The following is a 26355-nucleotide window of genomic DNA, read 5'->3' on the forward strand; positions in this document are numbered from 1 at the left end:
CTGAAAAGTGTTTGTGGTCCAGGGCTCTGCAGCTACCTCTGGTGACAGAGAGCGAGAGGGGAAGCAAGAAGGGAAGAGAGTGAGAGAGGATCAGAGCTGAAAAAATTGTGCTTTATGATAAGAAAACAAATGTTTCTGTGTGACTTCATTTTAACAAAATGTTCATAGGTTTTGTTTTCATCCCACTGAAGAACTAAAATAAATTTTAAAACCTAAAACTTCTTGTGAAACCAAATTACCATCTTCCAGCTAATTTTATTCCTAAGTATTTTAATCTGATTTTTTACCCACTTCCATATTGGTAATTGAGTATATATTTCCTTGAATTTATTATCTCTGGTGCAAGGAGCTCGACGAGAGCTAAAAGGTAATTTTACTTGTTAGGAATAGGATTTCACTGTGTTCTTTTGAATGGAAGCAAAGCAGAGGAGTCCCATTCCCACTGATGTCTCTTGGCACAAAATTTTCCTGTCATGAGACGGCTGGCAGTTCTGGACTTCAAATTACATTGACAGTTACAGCTTTCTTAGCTATGGGGAAACATACCTGCTACCACTTACTCCAGTAAAATCTTCCTTTGCTTGCATCAATATGACTGTAAAGTGAACCCTGTTTTGCTGTGTGTGTCGATGAGAAGGTATAGGGCTGTAGAAACATTTGATTTCAACCAACATATATCTTCACTGCTGATAGTAGTACCATTATATGAGCGGAGGCACGGGTATGCACGCTTCCTAATCCAAGACCCACTAAAATCTGCTGGAGTCCTTCCTGTTGGCTCCAGCAGGGTTTGAATCAGGCCCATAGTGGTTTCTGTTTCTTATTGTGGCTGCCTCCTCCCTCGGTACAGGACTGCCTGTGGACTACTTTTGTTTTTGTCATGCCATGGAGCCCATCTCTCCCGCTGGAGAGGCAGTTGTTATGGGAACAGATGTTATTCATCAGGCAGACCTACGGGGCAGAGTCATTTTAAGGTAATATGACCTCCCATTATGAGAAGTACCAGATTTTATCCTTGAACAAACAGAACTCCCCTCTGCAAGCCCATGGATAGTTGAGTGTGTTGCACAATATAGCACTGACTCCCATGGGTACCATAATTTATCCTTGTATACTAAGTGCATTCTTGCTAAACAGAGAATACCCATGTGGTGGTTTAACCCCAGCCAGCAGCCACGCACCACACAGCTGCTCGCTCACGTCCCCCTGCACCCCTCATGGAATGGGGGAGGGAATTAGAAGGGCAAAAGTAAGAAAACTCATGGGTTGAGATAAGAAGAGTTTAATAATAGTAGTAATAGTAGTAATAATAATAAAAATGTAGTGGAAAAGTAAACAACAAAAAAAAGATAGAGAGGAACAAAACCCAGGAAAAATAAGTGATGCAACTGCTCACCACCTGCTGACTGACGCCCAGTCCATCCCCAAGCAACAATCACTGACCCCTGACCAACTCCCCACAGTTTATATACTGAGCATGACGTCATATGGTGTGGAATATCCCTTTGGCCAGTTTGGGTCAGCTGCCTTGGCTATGATACCTCCCAGCTTCTTGTGTACCTCGCAGAGCATGGGAAGCTGAAAAGTCCTTGACTAGTGTAAGCACTACTTAGCAACAACTAAAACATCAGTGTTTTATCAACATTATTCTCAGGTTAAATCCGAAACACAGCACTATATCATCTACTATGAAGAAAATTAACTCTATCCCAGCTGAAACCAGGGCAACCCAGGAAAGGCAAGAAATTTCTCTTGTGCCCTGAAAACCAACCAAATTCATTTTCTGAAATATTTTTAAAAATATATATGACTTTGCAGAATGCAAACACCGTAAACACTGCATGGTAAATGTCCAAAACCAATAAATCAACATATAAATAATTTATGATTTTATATTTGATATGTATTTGGGAAACATTTCCAGTGCAGTATTTTCTACCCTCTAAAGAATTACTTCATAGTGCTGAAAAGCATTTCCTTCCCTTCTCCTGAGTTAGAGAAGAGTTTGGGGCAGAACTGGGGGATTTGGTGGGCTACATGGTACATGCACTTTTGGCCTCATGTGATGCCAGGTCTTTTTGCACTCAGTAGCACAGAGGCAGAAGCAGGGCATGGTTGGGTTTACCTGGACCCCCATTACCACTTGCGAGGAGGAACATAGCCCAGGTTGGCACAGGCTGGAGTAAACCTTCAGAGAGCATGCTGGTAACCATGGTCTGCTTTGCTTTCCTTCATTTACCTCCCTGGCAGTCACTGGGAACAGCAAAACAAAGGTCTGATAGGTGAATTCAGTAAGCTGGTTCTCTGTAAAAGGGAACCATGGTGAGTATGAGGAAGCAAAATGATACCATTGAGGGTATTCCTCCTACTCCATTGCAGACCCTGAGGAGGAGGCCTGAAGAAACAGGAGGGCAAGGAGATGGGACAAGGACTGTATGTCACCCTTAGGATCAGGATCTTCAAGCAGGAGGTACTTAGGTATTACATCCTGCTGACTATGCTTTCCACTTTCCACCATCCCTTTGGTGCGGTGAATCTTGTAACAATTACTGTAGTTTTAGGTTTAGAATATATTTCCAATATCTGTCGCAAAACAGACTATGGAAACTATGTGGAAACTATGGAAATGTTGTGTATAATGAAAAAAAAAAGCCATGCCTGTCAAAGCTTGTTAGACAAATCCTTCCTCTCTATTGTGCATATTGCCAAGTTAAATATGGTAAGGATTTAATCGATGCTTTGAATCCTCTGAAACCACACAAAGGCCAAAACATGAAAGAGGAAACAAATGGTCTACACCTGAAAGTTATATATGTGACTTAAATGGGATTACCCAGGAACCTATGTGCATTGTTATTCTGAGCACTTTTCAGCATTCGGCTCTCAAACAAAAATAAAATATACTTTTTAAACTTCTCCTCTTTGATCTAGTTCCTCTCCAGTCCAAACCTATGTAAATTGAAAGCCACAGCGTGAAAAAAAAAAAGAGAGAAACAAATCCCTCAAAGCCTGTGACAAATATGTTAGGCATGTTAGTCAGAATTTATTACAGACTTAAGAGACATTATAGATACGGTCTGGGCTTTTGATAAAAAATACATTTCAGAAAATTCCCAAATATTAGAAGACTAAAATCTTCACCACATGGGTTACCTTCTACAACACATTTGAAACTAGAAATATCTTTGCAAAGTGTTACTGCCTTGGTGTGGTCCATTCTTCTTGTTTTCATGCACTTTTATTTTCCTCACTCAACACATGTCCTACAAAAACAGATATTATGTGGGCCTGTCTGGATCTACTTTTCCCCATCTCATCATGAAGGGTCCCTAAGGGCAAAATAAACAATTTCTGCACATTTCTTGAAACAACAAGTAGATCAGAGTTGTAGAGCATTAACAAAAGCAGACTAACACTGTGTCACTCACAACAATTGAAATAAAGCAAAAATAAAAATACTCCCCCAAAAGCAGTAGGGAACTGTACATGAGTAGGTGGCAGAGCTGGCATCAACACTGCCGCCTCAGTGCTATTGTTAGGGTCTGAGGATTAGTGCAGCTGTTAACTACGTCTTGCTCACTGCTGTTCTGATAGTCTGAAACTGCAAATATAGTGCCATGAGCCCAAAATCACAGAATCATAGAAACAAAATCACAGAATCACAGAATCATTTAGGCTAGAAAAGACCTTTAAGATATTTGAGTCCAACTGTTAACCTAGCACTGCCAAGTCCACCACTAAACCATGTTCCTAAGTACCACACCCACATGTCTTTTAAATACTTCCAGGGATGATGACCCAACCACTTCCCGTTTTTGCTCCTGAACTAGAGGAGATAACTTCACTCAGGAGCCTCCTTATTCTTACTAGGATTGTATATAAAGAACCCTTGGTCCCAAACTAGTGAGCCACTAGCTAAGTCTTTTGGCAAAGTTACGACAAGGCTTTTCTCTGCACTCTGGTGGACCCATATGACATGGTTGCCTGTATGGTAAAGGTGACTGAAACAAAGGTCCACATTATTCCCTCTGAGTCCTACCTGCAATACTGTGCACTTCAGCTTGTCAGAGGTGCATGCACACTGGAGGGAATTTGCAGAATGGCGATTGAAAAGGTGTAGTGTTTCACCACTATATTTCAGGCAAGGTAAATAGTTCAGGACACTTTTGCTATGGAAAGCTAGAATAGAATAACAATATTTTTCTTCCTTTTCAGGTAAGCTGTGAAGCGTGTGCGTGTGTGTGTGTGTGTGTGTGTGTGCGTGCTGTTTCTGGAAATCTAGTTACTGAGATCAAAAGAGTTTTATAACCCAGAAATAAGAGAATAAACTAATATTTGGTCTATGGAGTATGAAAGGCAAATGGAGCTCTTACTGAAGCATCCTACAGTTCTCTCTAGAGGGTTGAGTTAAATGGGTAGGATCTCCATCTAGAGGCACAAAAAGGTAGCTACCACATAAAGTAGTCATTTCCAGTAGTAGGATGGCTTCAGTATGTGCTGGAAATTTAGATGCAATTTAAGTATCTCTCAGGTGAAGAAGCTCCATATTTTATTACATTTTATATTCTATTTTAATTAAGGAGCAGGTATATAATTTGATGAAATTCGGAAACCATTACAGTCAGATATTCTTGTAGCAAACAGTCTGAATACTGAGGTTTAATTAGAGTTGGGTAGCCACTACACAGACACACATGTTCAGGCTGAGTTTACTCCTCTGGTCACTGCAACCAGTATTATTTAGTCGTCACTTTAGGCATCATCCAACTCAAAGTGTTGTTTCAGAGCCGGCTGTAAATGGGTCAGAAGAGTCAGTGGTGTCATCAGAAGGGACTAGCTCATGCCACAAACATATTTCATCAGTGAACCGATGCTGATTTCCACTTTCAGGGGTTACAGGCTAGCTAGAAAAGGGACATCAAAACTACAGATTTCAGTTTTCCCTCATGTTGCACCACTGTTGTTGGAAGTTGACTGAAGCTCCTCACACCAGTCAACCCCAGCAAGATGAGTTTTATCTGACTATAACTATCTTCTTCAAGCACTTTAGATAAAATACTTATACCACAACTCAGCCTAAAATTATACCTATCCTCAGCCCTGAGAAAGCTTCCCGCAGCAGAAGAGTTATTTAAGCTTCTGTTAAGGTTGAATTGAAGATCATTAGATTCCAAGATATGTTCTCTGAGGGAACAATGCCTTGATAGGCAAGTACTCCCTCTGCAGCCCGGCATGAATTGGAGACACAGTACTTCATTAGCCTCATATCAGTTACTATGCCTGTGCTATTAAATAAAAAACCTTATAAGAACTACTTCAAGTCCCTGGCTGACAAGTGGCAAAGCTAGGGAAAGAGGAGAGGGTTCAGAAGGCTGACTGAAACCAGCTCACAATTTGTTCTGAATACATGGAGCTAATGCATAACAGAAATGCACCTCTTACTTAAAACATGTACAGGTAGATCAAAAAAAAAAAAGCCCCACAAAAAACCCAACCCAAAATAAAAATATCAAACAAAAAACCAAACCCACACTCTTTCTGTTTTTTCCTGGTTTAAATTATTTTTTTCTGTCAAAGTCTGAAGGAAGATTGGTGATGAAATAACAGAGAACTATAATACAGGGGGGGTGTGTCTCTCAAAGAACTGCTGATTAACCCCTTCAACCTGCCAGTGAGTCCAGGAAAGATGCTGTGATATTTCAGTGAACCTCTGCAAATCCCTCCACGTCAAGGAGGTCCTTTTGGGACTGTGAATAAACCCATGGAGACTCTCACTCTTCCTTGGAGATTTTGCAGCCTTCAGTAGTGTCTCTGACAAGAATATTAACATACTGAGGGCCCGAAGGGATTCTTACTGAAGATAAAGAAAATCTTTCCTTTTCTCTTGGTTGGAAATGGTGTTAGTACATTGCTTTTATCAGTGATTTCCTTATTAGCTCACTTACGATCTAGCAGACTCACTTGTGATACCTCTAGATGATCCTCAAACTTGTTTTGGAAAGTACCCAATTTCTTTACTCAGCAAATGCTTTTAAAATTCTTGTAAGTCCATTGTGGTCACTCTTACATGAAGTTCTCAAAAGCTTGAAAATCTCGTCTGTTCTGCTTCTGTGTCCACTAATCTTGGGGATTTGTACACATCTTCCATTTTACTTAACAGCTTACGTAAGATGTAGATTAAAAGCTGACAGAGAAGAAAGCTGAGTCAGACATAAAAGGAGTTGGCTCAAATTCTCTGCAAGAATTTAAGCATATATTGAACTCAAGTTCAAACTTGTTTCTAAAAGGGCAGCTGAATCTTTTTTTTTTGCTTGCATTTCTGCAGACCACGTTTAAAGCGGTGACAGTGAAATAGTAAAAGAACCTAATTAGCTCTTTTTACTTACCAGAAAGGAGTGGTAACTAAATTCCCAAATCAGAATCCATATTTCCAAGCCCATTCTGCAGCCTGAAAGGAGACTGTTTGTGAAAGATGGAAAGGTGCTAACAATACTTAACGAAATGTTAGTAAAATGTCTGAAAATCTCAAACGAAGTGTTTGCTACAGCTAATTATAAACATGTTGATCACACCTACGAATGTTTACTGTGAACCTGCATGATCATCTCCCCTTTTGTGGACAGAGAACCTCAAAGATTACATATTCTTTGCCAAAGGAAGGAAATATTTATTTAACAGTTTTTCTGCAGCATTTATGTTCACAGTTGCTACATTATTACAGGCTCTCTAAGTCTCTGACTGTGTTGAGTTTCACTAAATGGCTGCTACCTACTTTAAATACATAGGCAGTAGCTGCAGACTAATTGCATTTTTCTTTTTTACAGGTTTAAGAAATCCATGTCTAATTCTGGCTCTAACACATGGCTTTAGATATTGGTCTCAACATGCTGCAGTTACACGTAACATGGTAAAATACCTTAGCTCTGCATATGAATAATTCAGCAGGGCATTAAAAGAAGTCTCTATCCTATGTTAAAAAGTAATGTAATGTTTAACGTTATTATTACATATTGCAATAATGTAACATGGTACAAAAATTGTACATCATTGCGTACAAATTGCAACAAAAAGTACCCCAACATGGCAAAAAAAATTGTCCAACATTGCATTAATGTTAATGTTAAGTACTAAACAACAAGGTTAACTTAGTAACAGGAAACTGGTGGACTTGACTCTCTCTGTGTACCTTCTATTAAAAATATATTCAGCATCACTGGGCCAGGAAGACTAAAATGAACACGCAAATATTCTCAAGCACGCTGTTCATTTTGATTTTTAAAGAGACATTGCAAAGTTGTTCACAAACCTTGACCTTTTGCATATTTGAAGAAGAAAATAATGGGAACATTTGAAATGCAAGATTTCAAAAGTGCTAAATGGGATTATTTGAAATCAAAACTATTAAAAGTAACACGTGACAGAGAAGATCAGGCGATTACTGTATGCATGGATCTGCACTGCGAGGCATGAAAAGCCTACGCAGAATACTGTCCCTAGGTGCAATGTTCAGCTCATCTTCTCTCTCATGGGAGCCAGTTTACTATGATTACTAAACACAAAACCATATGCCCCTGTCAGAGGAACTGCTTGGACACAGGTGTGTAGGGAAAATACCGTTACCCCACGCGGGGTTTTGCAAACTGATCCTGTCACTTCAGCAATGAACTCTTATGAGATACAGAGTTTCTGCAGGGTGGTAGTGATGAATATACCTGATGCCCCTTGCACTTTCCATTCTAGATTTTGATCTGAAAGATTAATTGAAAGATTTTGAGCCAAATAGGTTGATTTTGAAATTCAGGCTTCTAGAGACTGTGCCATTATAGTTTACTGCATGGGAACCTCTTTCACAGCAGAAGCACCACATCAGCTTCACCTAGACTGTTGCTAGAATGACTTGACTTGCATGAAGTCAGTTGCTCTCCCATTTCTGGTATTGAAGATCTCAAACTGCTTTCATTAATATCCTGAAATTCCATAACTATTTTGTAGATGAGTTTGGCAGGCTCAGCTGTTATTGTCTGCAAGTTTGCTCTTTCTCCGTCCTCATCTCAGACCACCTTTCCACAGCAAACATGTCTGGGGAGGCGAAGACTACTAACTAATACATTTTGTTTCCTGAGGTTTTGCTTTACCCTCATCTTCTGCAGCGTCACCTACATGGTCCAGTTCTCTCAATCTAATTCCATCTTTACTTAACAACTCTTTAAATTGGGACTTGATAGTGAAGTAAACTTATGGGAAGTGAAATACTATCTAGATAAGAATACTATCTAGTAATGTACTTAGGAAACAATCTCCTCCATCAAACTGCTGAGTCCCTGGGGTGTCATGTCTGAGATTAAATCCCTCCCACTGTGCCATACAACAGTAGCTGAATCACTCAGCAGTGATTGCTGCATTGCGATGTGCCTCCATGCCGCACAAACCTGTTTGATGGACACCAGTGCATGCCTAAAGAAAGACATATCAGGAGGTGTGGGGCAAGAGAAAAGAGAAAATAAATGGGTTGAAAGCAAGAGGAAGGAAATGGCAACAAGGCTGAGGTGTAAGTGAAAAAGAAAGGAAGTTAATGAGGAGAAAGCAAGAAAGAGTGACTGCAAGAGAAACAAAGAGTTCTGCGAGAACATTCACCTGGGATCTTTGAAAATTATGAATGAATTTCTACAACCTATGGATGAAAAGACTGTTTATATGGTTTGCAATTCTCCTGACACTTCCTATTTTTCAAGGAAATATTTTTTGTCTTTTCTGTTAGAACTGAATAACAACATGAATATTTTAAAAAATTTATTTGAACACTGGTACTCTTTTTTACTCTTCACCTCCCTTCTCCCCAGCAGAAAAGAAATAAAATAAACAAACACATGAGCAAAAGCTCCTAAATAAAATCACTTCAATTCTATTTATTGAACCAGGCCAATTTTCATTGTTTTTTGAACTGCTTCTTTGAAACAGTGGAACATTTAAAACAATAGGAAAATAATTTACAAATATTTTCAGGCATTGCAAAAAAATCTTATGTTTAATTGCCATCCCTTATTGCCTGTTTTCAGCAGAAATTCCGCACTGAGCCTAGTTTCAGTACCTGTCTGCAGTATCCCACACCAGCCCACAGAGAGATCAGCTAGCATTCCTTCATGTCTTGAGCATTGAGCAGTATTGTTGAAGCAGTGAAGTGACTTGAAGATATGAAATCTCACCTCCAATAGTCACTCAAACATTTAATTTCTGAAATTCTGCTGCCATAAACGGAGACTTGGCCTCCATAACCACTTTGTAGAAGAGAACAGAAATTATTTTTTTAAAAAGTTACCCTCTTTCTTTCATGAGGAAGTCCAGTGTATTCAATTTCCTTTAGAGATGATTTTTTCCCTTGTAGATTGCTTTTGTTGTTTCCTGTGCTATTATTTATATTGTGGACGTGAACTTATTTCCCTTTTGCCCTATCATTCTTTTCTTGCTCAGTTCTACAGCAAAACCATGACTTTGGGTCTGGGACCACTAGGAATCAGTTCCATGATGGGACTGCCTCCAAAAGGCATGGGATTCAGATAATCAAGCAGGATTCAGATGTATGTCTCCAGGTAAGGCTGGCATTTCCTGTAGGGTTTCTGTATTTCTGCTTGTGATCCCTGGGGAATGTGAGTAGTGCAAAAAGGCAATGGAAGGAAATTACATAAAGTAAGCAACAGAGAGAAACGGTGACTGAACTCCGGGGACCCCTGGAGCCTGGCGTCCAGCGCACCACGTCCCTGCTATCTCAGCTGAACAGGCAGAGGCACAGCCCAGCTCTGTGAAATAGCCACAGCTCTTCATGAAGTCATGTCCCAGGAATTTGAGTTGTCTTAGCATCATTTTTTCCCCACTCCTGGTTGTATTACTAAGTGCTGCCTCTGCATCTCCTCTCCTTAATGGCAATGCTGCTCCCTCACATCTCTGCAACAGCTCTGCTTTAGGGAGAAACAGGGTCTGATCTGTAACCTTGTAACCTGTGGGTCTAGGACAGACCCATATCACTCTTCTCATTTATTCCCTTTTTATTTTCCCTTGTTGCCTAGTGCAGTACCTGATTACCCTTCAGCCTCTCTGGTCTTTCTCGTCTTGTTCTCCACCTCTCTGCTGTTCAGATCAGTCTTCTGGCTACCATTTTCCTTAGGTTGCACTGTCTTGTTTTTCTCATCCTCTGGTTTAACTGTTACTTCCTTTGCTGGCAGTGCTCAGTTCCCATTTCTCTGAGCACTTTGAAATGCAGAAAGCCAAAAAAGATTAATGCAGTCTCATATAACCCTCCTAGAGGGACTAGCAAGAAGCGATGGTGTAATGAATGACACACTATGGCACTGCCCTCTGTCTTGATATTAATATTGGGTGAGACTGATCAGTGGCTTTACCAGTCAACTTATAGAAATAGTCCTAACCTTCACCAGCTTTTCTCTGAAGTTTGTAAGAAACTGATACATCGGTACTGACTGTTCCAAAAAACATGACAGCCAGTTTTGCTCCCTGTTTGAGAACTGTCAGCGGGGCAGCATGTCCTTTATATAATATCCTTTATGTATGAGAAGTAATGAAAGTTGTTTTGGCTGAGAAATGCAGAAGACCTGAGATTGGAGAACTGGGAGACATAACCAGTCAAGACTGAGGTGTCCTGCAGATCTGTGTGTTTGATTATGAAGTGAATCAGATCTATCTGAGCAGGGATAGTTTTTAGTAAGTATGAAAGTGGTGTATTGTGAAGGGACTTTGAAGGGATGACCTTACAGCAGCAGAGAAGTGCCAGTATATTTTTAACAATCGGAAAGTACCCAGTGCCAGCAGAGTGCTAACAGGGCTGAGTGGAACAGAAAATGGTAACTATACCTAATTTAGGCACGTATAATAGATAATTATATTATATAGAGAATGTATGTGTATGTTCAATTATTTCTTCTTAAGCAAATTACACCAACATAGTTACTGCACACAGTAGCAGTGAAACCCCTGAAGTGGAATGGTAGAATCAGAATGGGAGAAATGATTTTCCATTGCTGAAGCTTTTGGTTCTCTGCAGCTCCCAGAGTTTGAGGCTGAACAAAGCCTCAATAACGCCACGCTGATATGTGTATGTCGTGTACCCCAGTCATATGTGCCTTATGATACTCTTTGAGAAGTCTAAGGCTCAAAGGCACATTTCACAGCTCCTTGCTCTCAGTCATTCACACTATACGCCTGTGACTTCAAAGGGACATCTAAAGGAAATGTTTGGAGGAAAAAAAAAAAGAGAGAAAGATTGTCTGCTCGCCCCCTTTTATTTTCTGCTCATGATATAACAGGCTTAAGATACTTGGGTATAACTGCTTCTCAGTGGGTTATTTTTTCCTTCTTACTTTACAAAGACCACAAAAAGAAATTGGACGTAAGGAAGAAAACAGCTGTGTGATCCCAATCCAGGTGCTGTCATCTTAGAGTGGGCTTGATGGAGTGCAGGCAAGTGACTTTCTATCTCTAAGCAGGCTCCTTGGGTTGAGCTGGAATGGTGACCGAGATAGTGACTCTCTGATTTTTCATATCAGAACTTTCAGTAGTAGCATATGCAAAAGCATATACTGCTCCCTGCTGCATATCCAATCATAAAATAAGTGAGAAAAGTCTCTGAGGGTTGGTGGTGCCCTTCCAGGCTATAGGAAAGAGCACTAAAATGATGTTTTCTCTTGTTTCTGAATCAAATGATGTTCAGCTCTAAATTCAGTCAGTTTCAAGGCTTTAAACTTGTTATCCGTAACATCAATGTCCTCCATAGAAATTAAGTCCTAAAAGGCTTTCATAAAGTATTTGAAGTGTATCGTTTTTTTGGGGGTGGTGGTGCATAAAACTATATGTAAAGTAGAATTAAATTCTTTTTTAAATTTTTAATGAGTCAATTTGGGACCTTTTTGTTTTAGTCTGTGATATGCTATGGAATCACATTGAATGGCTGATGCACTGAACGACACTGGTTAAAATGCAGACACTCTTGTTTGTAGAAAGACATAATGGAGGGATTTACAGGCAGGTTAATATTTAACCTCTTAATCTTTTTAATGTTATGGTTGGAAATGCCCTTTAAATTTAATTATCTGCTTCTTTACTTTTACTACTTTGCAAATGAGTATTTAAAAATGTCAGTCATCTCTCTTTACAGAGATGTATAATAATTTTGTATCTACTCATAATGATGCTGGTCATCCTAAGCAAATGCCACTCAACCCATCATGCCACTGACAGCATCATTTATTGTCTTCTTAATTGTCTGAGGTTTGCATATCTCGGACCATGTACTTCAAGGAATAGTGTGTTTTCCCTTTTACCCCACCAGATGTTAGAAGAATTTAAAATCTTAATAGGTTGTGTTTTCACATCTAAATGAAGAGCCTTTTAGTAATCCACATAGTAAAAATCCCGGTAACTAATTGGGGATGGGTGGCATTGTCCTGAGAAACGAATTATTCCAGAAAAAGGTCTAAATTATTAATGTTAAGATAAATAGAAAATAAATCTCAGGAAGTAACTTAGTATGGAGTCTACATAAGACGCAAACTATGTCAGTACATTATCTACACTTTCATAACAGTTTCTCAAAATTTGAAAGAGCAGGCAACAATTTTTTATTATCTTTTTTTTCATGGAGGATATTGTGGGTGTCTACTGTTTTGGAAAACAGTTGCCATCCTGACTGTCAGGTGCAACAGAGAGTTCATAACGGCATTGGTGTAACTATGTGATAAGGATGGGCCCTGTAGAAATAGACGGGAAGGAAATATTTATCAACACAGTGTCCAGTAGTATCCAACACCCTGCCTCATAAAATCAGCTAACACTATCCAGTCTGACCACTACCATCAGCTAGGTGGTCAATGGAGAGTGACAGCACAATTAGGTCAAAAAAACTGGATATCTTCCCACTTCTTATACACCTGCATACAGTAATAAAAGGCTCCATAGGGACCTGGGAACCCTCTGCTGAGACAGAAAGTGAAGGGTGGTACCATTGCTGCTTCATTTCCATAAACAATCTTGCCTATGCTTCTAAGACCAGCCACAAGGGAAGTGTTGGTTATACACAAGCTGCAGACAGGCAAAGCACAAAAAAATGTAAGGGATGTGGAAAAATACAGGACAATTATTTATTTACATCTTACACAGAACTGTATTAATTCTTTCTTTCATTATCTCCAAGGTGGGTACTGCAAATGCATAATCTATTTAGATCAAAGATAGCACATTTGAATTGCATCATGTGTGCAAAGGAGATCAAGCACCCAAAGGATGGAATTCCTAAATAACACAATTATATCTGGTAATAAGATGAATGTATTTTCTAGCTATTCCTGCTGGGTCTTGTGATTTACTTAATTCTTACCCCATACTTCTGCACAATGAGTTTATAACCAAACATAGTAACACAGTTCATAGTTATTTTCAACTACAGCTTTGTCAGAGGGATTAAGAGAACAGAAGTCTTACACTTTTTCTCCCTTGCAGTCTTCGCAGGTGAAGGGGGTTTGTTGCTTTACATCAATGGACAGGTTTAGCGCTCCAGATAGTGAGAAACTGATGCAATTTACCTTGAACTAAGCAGACCCAATATGCCTTAAAATCACAAACTTCAAACACGAATAGAAATTTGAGTTTCAGGCATTGTAGCAAAATTCTCATGAACTTGTTGCACTTAGCTTGTGATATCTTTCTGTTCTTTCAATACTGGGAAATAGGGTGACGTTTGAGAACACGTAAATAGCGATCTAGTCTATTCTGATACAAAGAGTGTACCGCTATTTGGCTGAGAATAAAGACAAGGTAGTAAAAAGACAAAAAACTCATAGGTTTCATAGTTTCTCTTTTGCTGTCTTGTGATGTACATTGTGCTTCTCTGGAGAGAAAGTGTTTGTGTTTGGTCAGTACCTGTGTTTGTTATGGTTTTGAAAGGGTCTGTACAGGAAGTGACAAAAGGGTGTTTGAGATTTTCCTTTTTCTGAAAAGGAAGTTCATAAAGTTGTTTGGAGACTTACAAGCAAACTGATTAAGGTAGTAGTATTAATGATGGGTCATAACAAGAAGTTTAGTGGTTCATTTTAAATAAGTGATTGATTGTTTGGATGCTCATATATGACTTTCTTAAGCCTATGAATTCAAGACTGCTCATAAGAATTTGGCATTTCTTATTCCCAGACAGCCAAGACACAGTTTGGGGCTTCCTCTCTTTCATTGCCTTGGAGCCCAGGAAAGGGACAGTGAAAAGTCTCCTGGGAGAAAAGATAAATGAAAACTCCCTCCAGCCTCAAAAGAACATCTTGAACAAGAGCTTGCCATGAAAAGAGTATGTTTGTCTCACCCTACCCAGGCAGGCTAAAACCAGTGTTGAGGTTTAAGAAATGTTTTGAATTTGTATGAAGTTTTTTTCTAAATGAGAGAATCTGCCCACATGGTTTTGCCTCAGCAGCCTGAGTGGTTAATGCTGTTCTGACTCTGATGGGACTGTTTCCTTCAGAGTGAGAAGCTGGTGACATAAGGCAACTAACATGCTAGTGAAATTTCCTTATTTACAGGAGTCCTTTCTGTTTTCCTTGCCAGGGCTGAGAACTAACAGACTGTCCCTGACAGGCACCCTGAAGGAGTCTTTGTGTCCCAAGAAGCCGCCTCCCTGATTTCCACAAAAATCATGTTGAAGCGATACCCGTCTCCCCCAACCCCAGCCCAGGCACAGCCTCTCATCTCCAGCTCAGGCCTTGAGGCTGCAGCTAGGGAAGTGCCTCACATCATGTATTTTCCCTGGTATACTCTGCAGCTGGGAGCTTTGGGGAAGGACTTCACTAACCAAATAGGCTGCTGTGCCCCATCCATTGAGCTTAAAAGATTGTGTCTCATCCCTTTTGGCATTAACATGGTTGATGCTATCTTTGGGGACAATGAGCATCTGCTGGCTAACAGCTTCTTTTAGGAACTGTTAGATCTTGATACCTTCATTTGGACTAAGCATATTATGGGGAGCCACTGTAGAGTTTCACTGAATTTATGAATGAGTTTCAGCTGTGATTGTTTATGAAGCAGCTGGACAGTGCCCAGCACCACAGGGTCCTTACCCTGTCTGAAGACTCCCACTGTAACCAAGGTATCGATTAGGGTATAATTGTGTCCATAACAGGCAAATCATAAAATCATGGCAAAGGTATATGGAGAGATCTTCTGGTCTCCAAAAGAGCTGTAAATGTACTTCTCTGAAAGTAGGTTTAATTACAATTCTTAAAAGCATCCATTACTTGTCTGTTGAGTACTTTTGGCAGATTAGAGTTTGTACAGTTTCACTTAGATTATTACTAATATTGGGCAACAGTTAATTTCCAAGTTTTCCCTCACTTCCTATTTTCACTGTGGCAAACATATCAGCTGGACAGAAGAGGAAATTTTAAACAGGTACCTGTGAGGAACTTTCAGTATAACCTGACCAGCACAGCTAGTTAAGCAGCGCAGCCCATCTCCTGCTACTTTGAGAATATTCAGAAGATACCTGTGTGCCTTTTTGTTTTGCAGGACACACATAGGAAGTCTGTGAACAAAAAGCAAATGCATCCTGGTGTTAGATATCTCTGGATCTGCTGTTTCACACAGCAGGACGGTTCTCTTGTGCATTGTATACCTGATCCTACTCAGCTCAGCTGACACCATCTTAATTCAGTATTGAGTGTTTCCTTCCTTTTATGGATGGGATTTGATTGTTTTCCTTCCTTCCTTCCTCTTACAACCTGGACCCTGGTGTTTTATTCTTATTGTGTTGTCTTGGTTATCTCCTTTTGTCCTCCTATTTTTATTCAAGGAGCTGTTATATCACCAAGAATGTCAGTAGCTTCTTCAGAAAATACAAAAGGTGGTTAAGGCTAATCACTATTCAACCAATTATTTTTCCTGCTTCCTTAAAGGGAACCTGTTCTGCAACAGATAGGTAGAAAATCGAAATCCCACAATACCTGCAAAGTATAATCTCTCTTTCTCCACACATGTGTGTATGGAATGCATATTTATATTGTATTTAGTTTTGTTATTTCCTATCAAGTTTGTCCTTTACTGATATATTTCTCAATATCACTGATCTGTATTGCATTTTTTCCTGTTTATCTGTCTTCTTGTTATGGTATACACAAGGGTTTTGGACAGAACTATGAATATCAGACAAAGTACAGTAAATACAATATAATCCAAATTATATGGGCTAATCAACAATAACTGGTATCTCTGTCAGAAAGCACACACCTGTTGAGTGTGCAGTGTCTCTGATGTCTCTTCCCCTATATTGTTTGGTTTTGAGATTCACAGAATTAATCTGAGCTCCCTCTGTAACTAACAGAGCTATCTATTCATGACAAAAATGCACTGATAATATTTGCTTGTGTTAGATTTACTTCATCTGCTCTGCAAACATTCTACGTTTGTGCAGCTTGACATTCTTAAGAATGAAATAAAATGGGAATCACTGGGAGGATATTACAGAATTTTCATGAAGTGAGTTGTGAATTTCCACACACCAGCATTGCCAGTAGAAGCCTTGCTCAGAGAACACTGAGAGCAGGGGTCTACTGTATAGGCTACGTTACCCATCCAAACTCCAATTTTAGAGTCTAAAATCCCATGGCAAATTGCTAATCAATAGTTCAAAAGCCCCATGTATGCCAATGGCAAAACTTCTGTTGCTTTTGGTAGGTTCAGGGATTTTCTGCAAAAAAGGGAAAAAACAGGATTGGTGTCTGGGGACTAGTCCCAGTTCATTGTTTTATTGGATCCAGAGTTATATTCTTCTCTTTCATGCTGTAAACTGTCCGGGGATCATGCTTGCAATTCATCACTTCAGAGAAAAGTCTCTCTACAGTACCCCTTTGTAACGTTCAGGGTATCTGACCAAGCATTTCCTCCTTCTAAAGGGCAACACTTCCCTTTTCTCCCCTTAGCACCAGATCACGTAAAACTACCTAAGGGCTGTGACTATTGCCAGGCAGTTGGCACACATATCTGACTGTAAACCAAATTTGCAAAGTATACCATTGGGTTGGGGGTTGGGACCTAATGGGCTTCCCAGTATCCCGGAGCTGTAGATGCAGTCTGCTTTGCAGACTTTTTTCCAGGTGTGTTTACAAACAGTGCTTCCCCACTTTTAAGCTCCTGCTGCAGCTCACCCAACGCATTCTGTTCAGAGCCAAATGGATCTCTATGTATATAATCATTTCACGTTCATGAAGTTACATGGAATCCTTAACTGATAAAAGCACTTTGTAAATGACAGAGTCTAGCAAAAGCATTGTAACAAAGAGCATATTAATAGCATTATGAACAGACACGATAAGCAGCAGAACAACTAAGGAATAAAATCTCATTTTTGTCATTCACCTATTATATGGAAGAGATGTGGATAACAGACATTTCTTTATAAACTGGATTTTTTTTAACTGGAAATTTAAAAACTGAGGAAATAACTGCAGGAAGAAGAGCCACTGGGGTGGTGTAGGATGGGACGGGACGGGACGGGACGGGATGGGATGGGATGGGATGGGAAGGAGGAGGTCCTGGCAAAGATAGGGTCATCATACTGCAAACAAAAGGAGGGAAAAGAAATTATATGACTGCCATGGACAAGTGCTTTTCTGATAAAGCAAAATAGACCTAAATCATCACTTGTTTTTACTCAGCTCCTGTTATTGAGTGAATAAGACAAAAGAATAAATAAATACCAGCAAAACAAATCAAAATCCCCCACATTTGTTCTCCCACCCCCCAAAAAAAGAATAACAATGTTTTCTGTAATAGGAGCATTAGATATTTCTTTAGCTCCTTTATGCAGCTCCTGTGGTGTAAGGTAATGGAAAAGCTGCCAGGCAGCTGAATATTTTCTCCCTGCTGGAAAATCTCTGGGTGGCTTAGACCCAACATTTAAAGCACTTAAAAATGTGAATAACTTCAAGATACCACAGGTGGCCACATCTAATGTTTTAACACAAAGGGCACTAATTAAAGTCCTCTCTGTAAAAGGAAAGGCAAAAGGCAATGCTATATATATGTTTCCCTCTCAAAAAAAAAAAAAATCAATGGAGACTACAGGAAGTTTCTAAGAGAATTGCTGGATGGAAGATTCGTTCTTTCAATTCAGTTACTGAACCCATATAGAGTGGCAGAAGCTGTGCAGTATTCCCAGGGACAACTGGACTCTGCCTGCAAGACTGGGGGTAAAAATCACCACTGGGAGAAACGTGGTGTTTCCTCCTTCAAATCACATTGCTTTATACCCCGATTCTCCAAAGTGTTACCACCATGTTGGTGGTGGGTGTCATCCAATGTACAGTAGCTTTAAATACCTCCTTGTTTCACATAAGCCATGAGACAGAAGGTATGTCAAGGGAGGGCTGTGTCCAGCAGACCAGAAATATCTGTAATCTAGCAAAGATTTCTAATAAAAAATGCTTTTATCTGGTGACTGATGCATCTTGGAAAGTGGTTTGAGAGCAAACCATAGGTCAAAGATCAGTGATAGACGATATACTATTTGATAATCTGAAGTACTTGGCCTCTGAGGAGAGGTTGAGGGAAAAGGGCTTGTTTAGCCTGAGGGAGAGATGTCTTTGGGGTTGCCTGACAGTAACTTGCCCATACCTTCAGGGAAGTTACTGGGAAGATGGAGCCAGTCTTTCTAGAGTGGTGTGTGGTGGGAGGATGAAAGAAAACAGACATAAGGCTTTGATGGGATTTAAGGAAAAATCCTTTCACTATGAGTACACCGAAGTAGTGGACTAGGTTGCCCAGAGATCTTGTACAGGCTCCATCCTTGGAGTTTTTCAAGACACAATGGATAAAACCCTGAGCAACCTGGTCTGAGCTCGACACTGACCCTGCTTTGAACAGGAAGTTGGAGACCTCCTGAAGCTCCTTCCACCTGAACTATTCTGTGCTTCTGTGGTTAAGTGATTCTGTCATATGCCATGAAGTCTGCAGGTGCTATGGACCAGGGAAGTGGGAACACATATCCCTTTTTAAAATGTGAAGTCAGATATTATGAAAGCAACCCACATCATTGTGCAGAAAACAGTCTGGGAGTCTGGCAAAAGCACACTAGAGAGATAAAGGAATCAGCATAATGTAGATCCTTGGCTTCTTACTCAGAGGTGACACATACAAGTCAAGGTTCCTGCAGAATCTGATCTGCACTAGAATTAACTGCCCCAGGGTTTGCCCAGGGGGAGTCATCAGCCTATAGCCTGCAATGTGGGATGTCTGCTGCTTCCCAGGAGCTGAAGCTGAGATTGCCCCAGAGAATCAGAAAAGGATCCCATCTGCCCTGATTTCTACACCTCTGATCTGTTCATGGCCACCAGTTACCTTCTGCAATCGGTCTGAAAGAAAGGGACCCCAAGGATGGAGAAAGAGCCCATATAGAATGGTTTAAGGATCACAGATCAGACTCTTACAGTTCTGCTCCACTTCCAGAGTTTTCCTGGTGCAAAACAAAATGTGAGCAGAGCATCTAGGATACACACAAAGCTGTGTGCTGGTGAAACTCAACCACAAGAGTGACTCCTCAGGTACGTACCTCAGCTCATGTCTAAGTAAAAGGTCTTTAAGCACAGGTGAATCAGGCCCCGTGCTTGCCCTTAACCTTTATTTCTTTCCTTGCCCTACAATGAGCACATATGTGTTGTAATGAAGCAAATTAGAAGATTGCAAGCTCTGCACTGTCTTCCAAACACATGCTAGCTTACATAAAACTAAAGAAAAGGCTGTTTTAGCAGGCCCTTGTAGACCCACAGAATACTAATGAACAGGATCACACAGAGGTAAGCCTTTCCATCTCTATCACGTGACGTATCTTTTTCATCCCTTCCAAATTGCTTTTACCAGCAACAATGACAGCTGTCTATCTCTGGTCCCAAGCATGCAGGTCTTGGAGGACCAGCTGTTTCCTCTCTGAGTATAATAACCGTGACAATGAATGCAGTCTGCAATGATGATTCTGCTTAAATTCATTTTTCCAGTGTAAAGGCTCAGCACAGAAACATCAAGAAGATTAGCAACATACAGTTCAACCACAAAGGCTTGCAGAAAAGTAGACAGGCTCATTGTATTATCATTTCAGCTGTTAACATGGTGGTCCTGATTTTCATCCATCATTGAACAGGATGAGGGTATACAGACTCACTCCATTTGAAGAATAGTCCAAAAACTGATACTGATGTTTGGTGAATAGTTACCTCCATAATTACACCAGCTCTGCTTACAACCCAGCCAGATTAGCATTCTCATTTTTTTGGCTGTTCTAATAGTATCATAAATATACTTTGCAAAATATTTGAGTACAAAAGTACTGGGAGGATGTGTTAGGGCAGAACCATCACACTAGAACTGATGACGATATTGCACAGAGTGACACATAGCTTTGAAGGAACAAGGGTTTTGCAGCAAAAGCAATGACTTAGATTGAACTTCTCCAGAATCAGTGTCTGTTTGTGAAAAAAGTGGGCACGGCACATCACCCCTGACATCAAAGGCACCTCAGGCACCCAAATACTGTTGGTTATGGCAATTTGTTTCTCCATTTCATTCTTCTGTCTGTGTGCTTTTTCTCTTTCTCCTGTATCAAGTTTATCTTGCAGCTTAGACCTGAAAGATCCACCAGGCATGGGTGATCTCTCACTCCTATTTTAGCAATGCCAGGTACAATAGGTCTTCAAGACACTGGAGCTAGTCTATAACTACACGGCATGCCACAGTTCAAGCTACAGGAGGGGAGCTGGAGGATTGTTCACTTTTTTACTCGCTTGTTTGTTTGTCTTCAGGTAGGACACCCAGTGAAATGGGCAAAGGCTGAGTTTATTTTTAGCTCTGTGCTTCGCTGTTTTTACACAGAACCTGTGCTTGCTGGGAACTGGTGGGATTTTGGGGCACATGGCTGATGGCAGGCATTTCCATACACACACACAGAGCTTTTGCTAAGGGAAGGCTAGAACAATGCTCAAAGAGAATGGAGAAAACAGGGTCTGTGAAAGGAGTAAGGGAAGATAAGAGGATTAATTTAACACAGTGGAGCTGAGCTAAAACCTGGATCAAAACCTTGAAATGGTATCATGAAGCTGATGTGAGCCTGGCAGAACTGGCCCAAGTAAGACTGCTAAATAATAAGTGACTCATGCTTATCATTCCCCTTCTCTTTCATCTTTATGTGATGAAGGTAAGCAAGCCCTTTTTCCCTATTGCTATGTTCAGTGAAACAATAAATAAGCAAGTGTTGAGCTCCAGCTGTAATAACAAGAACTGGCAAGAGCCTGACAGGTTTGCAGTGTTCTCCCTAAAAACAGCAAGAAAAAAAAAAGAGCCCTACCACTGCCAACCACCATCACCTTCTTTATATATCAGACTACTCTGGAAACAGATAATCTCTTCAATCTTTATATATTATTGCCTCACTCACCTTGAAATGGGAGCCATTGGTACTTTGATACAAGGACTGTAAAGTTGTTGATATTCACTGTAGCTTCTTTAACACCCCTGTATCCTCAGCCAATATGCAGCTTTGTAACATCTGCAACAATTTAATTCACAGTTAATCACTGCAAGGGGAATTCAGCCTCCTGCATTGTGGGGCAGTGACTCTTTGTTCCCTTGTCAGGGTGAAATTAGGCCAGTGCCACAAAATGTTTGATCAGTTCACTGGAAGATGAAGTCCCAGCAAGTACTAGTTTTAAAGATGAACTTCCATCATGTCCCAGAGCCAGATTCTAACATCTCTTAACTTTTCTATGTGTTAGGTATCTAGCCTGCTTAGGTATTTTTGTAAGCCCCATTAAATGACTATATACACCTTTAGATACATGAATAACTCAATAAAACCTGGTTCTAAACCTGAAAATAATCCTAGTGCTGTCAGCAGGACTGCTTGTGAGCAGAATCTCATTTCAGCCTGCCCCACAGGATTTGTATAAAGTACAGTATCTGTAAAAGCACAAGATGGAAGTGTTCAGGGGCATTTTTATCCAGTCAAATGTACTGGAGAATATCAGAAAGAAGATTCTAGGGGGAAAAAAGCAGATGGAAAAATATCCTCTTTTCTCTAATTGGGTTGTAAGTGAGGACTTACACCACATAACTGTGTTGTTAGTTTAAGTTTCCTTTTAGTGTTTTAATCAATCTTTAAACCGTGAATCTAGTGCCCAATATTAGCATTCAGCTTTTTCTGAATACTCTGAAGAGATTACTTCTGTGTATTTGCAGAAGTAAGCTATCAAGGTTTCATTATGAGGAGCTATTTGAATATTATTGTAATGACAAAGGCTCACAAACCCAGAGAAGATTTTTCTCCCTGATGACAGCACATCTCAGGCACTGTTTTAAGAGGTCAGCTCATGACTCATCCAGAAGACACTTTACTTCATTACTTTATGCAGACCTTTCCAATGCAGTTTTCATGAGTGCTCCATTAAATAGCTTTAATGGAAACAAGGATTTAAATATTTTTTCTGTTATTGCATATTCACAGGTAATTCTGTATGGAATACAGGTGTTTTGAAACACAGCTTCCTCTTAAAGCCTTTCCTCTGCACTTTCAGCCCTTGTCAAAATTGCTAGCGTGCTTTTAGCTTAATCTTATATTTCACTAAAGAGTTTTGAAATTGCCTGAGATGTTCATATGAAGAGGAAAAAAGAAAAGTACCAAGGCAATGAGTGGATATTGTACAAATGTTGCTGATTTAAATGTTACAGTTAACATTTTAATGTTACATTACAGTTAAGACATTATAATGTGTCACTATTCCAGTCCTAAAGAAACATAAAGATCATTGCTTCCAGAAAATCTGCATCCTTCCAAAGGTGGAAAACAACCCTGAAAGGTGGTGTCTCTCATGAGCCACAACGTCAGTGAGTCATGTCATACACTCACCTGCATCAGAGGGGACTTACAGGCTTAACACCTCTAAAAATCAGTGTTGCTATTTGCTACAGGATCTCAGATTTACCAGATATCATTTATTTTGAGAAAATTATCTCTTTCATAGGGCAGATACTGTGGAAAATGTAACTCTACAGTTTGCATCTGTGACTTTGCTACAGCATCATGTGCTTATCTTTCCTGTTTTACCTCTATACTTTAATCACTTAATTGTTTGCTTATAAGTCATATTCAACTGTGGTCTGGTGTATACTGGAATCTATTTCTTACCCATATTCTGGCAAAATATTCCTGCATTGCCTTCCTGACAAAATTAAGTCTTCTGCTGCTATGGATAGTGCAAGAGTCAAACAGCAGTTGGTGATCAAAGAGTGGCAGGAAAGATGGAGCCAGTAATGTGATGGAAGGTATGTGAGGAGTGATTGTTTCTCCATAGGGCAGGGAGAATTTGGGGTGATACATTGCCAGATGTGAAAGTGCAGCAGGAAGCTTGAACTGTTCAGAGAAGGGGAGCACAAGTATGGTAAAGAGATAAAGAGGAGTAATCTTAGAATGAAGATGAAAGAAATGATAAGGGATATGCTAGACAGTAGAAGAACAAAAGTAGGAACATAGTAGAAGACAAAGAAATCAAAGAAGAAAAAACTAGGTGGCCAAGAAAAGGTACAGTAAACCAGAGCTGAAAGCTAGAAGAGGATTTTGCAATACACAGAGGGAAGGATGTAGGAAAGAAAATTCAGAGTGAGCCACAGCTATAAACTACATTTAAAATTGTGTTATTGATTTATAACTGCTTTGTACAGCAGACAAGATATGCTGTTATTTCTCACTATAGGAAGGGTGGTAGATCATAGCTGCACAGATGAACAAATTCTTAATACCCTCCCTTCAAGAAAAAAAAATCCCAAACCCTTACCTTGTGTTATTATTATCAAGATTGCATTGTCTACATACAGCTTGACATCTTTTAGTCAGGCTGTATGTAGACAGACACAGGGATATTGTTTTATGCAGGGTTCCTCTATGTTTATGCTGAGGACCACAGTAACCCTAGGAAATCAAAACTTAAGTGTGTAGGAATTGGTGTTGGCAGAGCACCTGGTATTCATACAACAAAACCCTAGCTCTATACCTGGTATGATGTTTGCAAGACCTAAATTTTCACCATTACTCATTCACATTTGCCATCATTTAGAAAAGATATTGGGAAGCATAATGCACAACACAGAAGGAGATCAGAAATATCTCAAGGAATTTCTACTTTTCTTGATCTTATAACATATTTTGACAGCACGGTTTTGGTAGTTTTTAGCATGGATACCAGCTAGATTGTGTCATATTAACCACCTCTCTTTTGCTTTAAAAGATCTATGAGTGAATCCAGTTGCAGAAGAACTCCCCTGAATGTCTATACATTCTGACTCATTAATTCATCTATTTCCATAACTGGTCCTCTGATGCCATTTGGAAAAAAAACTGCTGAAAATATTCCAAACACATTTGCTTCCCTAAAGATTGTTTGATGCACACCACAGTGTGTTCCGTCATTTGTATCCACTAAGCTGTGCACAATGTCTCTCTGTTCTGTCGTTTGCCATCCTCCCTGGAGATTAGCAAAGATAAGTTATTTAGGTTTTGATGACTCCACAGGGCTGCTTTCAAAGTGGCTTTTTTTTCATGGACATTTTTTCAACTTAGAGAAAATATCTTTCCTTCTGCAACAAACATCTGGAACACTTTCTGCCTAATACTTGCTTTTCCTGTTAATCTTCACCTTCAATTTTGTAGATATTCAGGAAACAAAAATGCTAGTTCTTAGACCTGAAGTGCTGTGGTGCTTTGAAGGTGTTTAAGAAATGTCCTGTCAAATGGTTAGCCTTCTTTGGCTTCAGAACATGTCCCCTACCTTTGGCTGTTCCTTCTGCCAATATTTGTACAAGCTTTCTGAATAACTCTGAGTCCAGATGACGACTCTAACAGCAGGTGCTGCAGTTGGTCACTTGTAACAGCTCAAAGCTGTTTCCAGTTCCAGTCCTTCACCATTGGTAGTGCCCCAGTGAGCTAAGGTAGCTTTTTACAAAATGATACTGTGTCCCCAGTTTGTTGAGCTCTCAGCTCATGCCAGCCCTATTCAAACACTCTTTCCACCTGTTTTTGAAACAAGTAAACTGAGGCACCATATATCTGAAGGAATCTATCACCTGTAACCCCGCAGTTGCAAGCACATGGCAGCAATGTTCAGCAGTGCAAGTAGTGTTCTCTGATCACTGACCCACTCCCTTGGATCTTTGTCATGTCAATTGATGGATGCCTAGTAGGAAACTACTTGGTTATTTCCTCCTTACCCCTCTTCCAGCCTTTCAGGTATTGTGTGAGCAGGAGCCCTACCATGGCTTGCTCTTCTGCTGTTACTCAGCAGTCTGCCAGACTGCTGGGAGTCTACCAGCTGATATTCCTCAACAATTTCATTGTCTAGCGTTCACATTCTCTGTCACTTGATATGTTAGGAGGATTTGAAGCAGATTGCCTCTCTGAAGTGCTCTTTACCCTGAACAGTGTATGACAACCACAGATTCTATTCTTCCTATGCTTATTCACTTATATATTTTCAGGGTCTCAAGAAGTGCTCGAGATGAACATCACTTCATGGTACAAATTCTAAAAGTATTTGATTGTGGCCTAAAATCTCCTTTATGACACTCAGTTTATTTCATTCCTTAACAACATTATAAAATCTTGTAATACCACTTTAAAGTATACCTTAAATGGAGAAGCTCACAGCTTTAAAGTAAGTTACAGTTATCATATTCCTTGCAAGAAAATGTATATTATGGTAGTTAATTTGAATCTTGTAAAAGAAGTCAAAGTATGGGTGCCCATAATAGCATTTTTTTAATTATTTCTTGGCATATATGGTAATATTCAATAGGACTCTGAGCAGCTTTCTGCAAAAAATATCCCAGTTAATAGCAACACTCATTCTTTCACCTCACAAATAAACACTTCTCTGGTTTTCTGAACCCCCTAGTGTTTGAGTGGCCAAAACTGTGTACTGAAGAGCTGTTATTTAGTATTCATATTGCTTCTTGACAGTAGAGCACCCAAGAATGTGAGCAAAGATATGCCTGAAAAGAAGGGGCTGAACTGCCTTCTTCCAGGTACTTTTTTAGCAGCCTTAGGTGACTGTTACACAGATTGGCCTGTTTTGGTTATTGGAACCAGTGTAACAGTAAATTTAGAAAGAACAGAAGCTGCATCAGAAACCCAGTGAGGAAAAGGAAAAAGATGCAAGGCTGACACCCCTAACAGTTTCTGTTTTCATGACAATACTGATGATGATATACTGTGCACAAGAACGGGCAGGGTAGTTCTGTTTAGCACATTTCCAAGTGACACAAGCCACCACAACAGAGTTTTTC

General features: G+C 39.9%; 1 protein-coding gene across 10 annotated transcripts in view; it reads right to left on the reverse strand.

The window, feature by feature from the left end:
- Positions 1-26355, reverse strand: part of CHRM2 (cholinergic receptor muscarinic 2) — a 105527-nt gene that overhangs the window by 10032 nt on the left and 69140 nt on the right. For 2 of the 10 annotated variants that reach the window (XM_064457506.1, XM_064457515.1), the window contains exon 2: positions 3487-3601. The exons of 5 other annotated variants lie outside the window; for them this stretch is intronic. The gene's annotated coding sequence lies outside the window, so the exon portion shown is untranslated. Of the gene's footprint in view, positions 1-3486; positions 3602-21460; positions 21572-26355 lie in introns of all 10 variants that reach the window. 3 more of the 10 variants (XM_064457477.1, XM_064457496.1, XM_064457487.1) reach the window with 2 other exon arrangements.

Source organism: Phalacrocorax carbo, chromosome 1 (assembly GCF_963921805.1).
Source record: "Phalacrocorax carbo chromosome 1, bPhaCar2.1, whole genome shotgun sequence".
NCBI classification, from domain to species: Eukaryota; Metazoa; Chordata; class Aves; order Suliformes; family Phalacrocoracidae; genus Phalacrocorax; species Phalacrocorax carbo.